Source organism: Schistocerca serialis, chromosome 3 (assembly GCF_023864345.2).
Source record: "Schistocerca serialis cubense isolate TAMUIC-IGC-003099 chromosome 3, iqSchSeri2.2, whole genome shotgun sequence".
NCBI classification, from domain to species: Eukaryota; Metazoa; Arthropoda; class Insecta; order Orthoptera; family Acrididae; genus Schistocerca; species Schistocerca serialis.
The window spans coordinates 261,167,489-261,169,974 of record NC_064640.1 but is presented as its reverse complement, the minus strand read 5'-3'; the positions used below and the strand labels follow the sequence as shown (position 1 = coordinate 261,169,974).

Here is a 2,486-nt window from a genome sequence, read left to right as displayed (position 1 = left end):
CGAGACGTGGCTGCACGATCCGTTACAGCCATGCGGATAAGATGCCTGTCATCTCGACTGCTAGTGATACGAGGCCGTTGGGATCCAGCACGGCGTTCCGTATTACCCTCCTGAACCCACCGATTCCATATTCTGCTAACAGTCATTGGATCTCGACCAACGCGAGCAGCAATGTCGCGATACGATAAACCACAATCGAGATAGGCTACAATCCGACCATTATCAAAGTCGGAAACGTGATGGTACGCATTTTTCCTCCTTACACGAGGCATCACAACAACGTTTCACCAGGCAACGCCGGTCAACTGCTGTTTGTGTATGAGAAATCGGTTGGAAACTTTCCTCATGTCAGCACGTTGTAGGTGTCTCCACAGGCGCCAACCTTGTGTGAATGCTCTGAAACGCTAATCATTTGCATATCACAGCATCTTCTTCCTGTCGGTTAAATTTCGCGTCTGTAGCACGTCATCTTCGTGGTGTAGCAATTTTAATGGTCAGTAGTGTATTTAATCGACAAGACTGTGTTAAGCAACAGATTAAAAATGGTTCAAATGGCTCTGAGCACTATGAGACTTAACATCTGAGATCATCAGTCCCCTAGAACTTAGAACTACTTAAACCTAACTAACCTAAGGACATCACACACATCCATGCCTGAGGCAGGATTCGAACCTGCGACCGTAGCGGTCGTGCGGTTCCAGACTGAAGCTCCTAGAACCGCTGGGCCACACTGGCCGGCTAACAGATTACTAATACTGTATTCGATCTTTACGGAATTGTTTTTCCCACTCACCTGCATTAACTAGCTTTTTCTACATGTAGAGGAAATTGCCATTAACGACACCAGCTGCAGATTTTGTCTAAGTCATCTTGTATCCTCCGGCAGTCAATGAACGACGACACCATCTTGTACACTACAACGTCATCCGCAAACAGTTGAAGACTGCTGCTCACCCTGTCTGTCAGATCATTTACGTATACAGAGCATAAGAGTGGTCCTATAACGTTCCCGGCGGGCACTCCTGATGATACCCTGATCTCTAATGAACACTCGCCGTCGAGGACAACGTATTCACTTAGTCTACAGGCCACAAGTGGCCCATCGGGACCATCCGACCGCCGTGTCATCCTCAGCTGAGGATGCGGGTAGCAGGGGATTGTGGTCAGCTCACCGCTCTCCCGGTCGCTATGATGATTTTCTTTGACCGGAGCCGCTACTATTCGGTCGAGTAGCTCCTTAATTGGCATCACGAGGGTGAGTGTACCCCGAAGAATGGCAACAGCGCATGGCGGCACGGATGGTCACCCATCCAAGTTCTGGCCACGCCCGACAGCGCTTAACTTCGGTGATCTGACGAGAACCGGTGTACCCACTACGGCAAGGCCGTTGCCTCGAGGACAACGTACTGGGTTCTATTGCTTAAAAAGTCTTCGAGACACTCACATATCTGGGAACCTAAATCATACGCTCGAACATTCGTCAACAGTCTTAAGTGGGTCACCGTGTCAAACGTTTTCCGTAAATCTAAGAATACGGAACTGCCTTTTGCCCTTCATCCATAGTTCGCAGAATATGTGAGAAAAGGGCAAGCTGAGTTTCACACGAGTGATGCTTTCTAAATCCGTGCTGCTTTGTGGACAGATGCTTTCGCATCTTAAGGATTATTATATTTGCACTCAGAATACGTCCAGAAATTTTGTAGCAGACCTATGTTGAGAATATTGGACTGTAAATTTTCGAGTCCGTTCTTTTACCCTTCATGTAAGCTGGATTCCCCTGCGCTAGGCAGATTCACTCATCTCCGCCTCGGAAAATACGATAACAAACACTTAAAGTACGTACTATGCTGAACAAAGTTCACACGATCTACACAAAACATCCGTCCTTGAAGCTAAACTGACGACTGTGGCGACAGGAAAGGCATCCAGCAACAAAGTTAGAATAAAATAAATTTACCAGATCATGGAAAATAGCGGATCAGGACTACGCCAAGAAAGAAAGCAATGGGACAAGCATCCGAAGTTTTGAAAAGTCTACCTGGGATGGAAATGGACTGTAGTGGTGACAGTTGATGAAACTAATGAAAGATAGAGGGAAGATTTGAAATTAACATGCCATCGATGATGTCGTCATTAGATAGGAAGCACAAGTTAGGTTCGGGGGTGGATGCGGGAGGATATCGACCATGTCCTTTGCAAACGAATCATTCATGATTTAAATAATGAAACAGTATACCCCAGTTGCGAATTTTTCGTGCTTAGCGCAACACGTTTCGAGATTTTATTTTCATTGTCAAGTGCAAAAAATGTACAGGAAAATTACATGTGATATTCGCAAATTTGTGTTTCCGTCTCTCTTGCACTCTAGGCAACATTTACAAAATGGTTCAAATGTCTCTAAGCACTATGGGACTCAACGTCGGAGGTCATCAGTCCCCTAGACTTAGAACTACTTAAACCTAACTAACCTAAGGACATCATACACA

At 45.9% G+C, this 2,486-nt stretch overlaps 1 pseudogene; it reads right to left on the bottom strand.

Moving 5' to 3' along the window:
• Positions 1–1,274: 1,274 nt before the first annotated feature.
• LOC126471890 (5S ribosomal RNA) lies at positions 1,275–1,392 on the bottom strand (annotated as a pseudogene).
• Between the last annotated feature and the right edge of the window lie 1,094 nt (positions 1,393–2,486).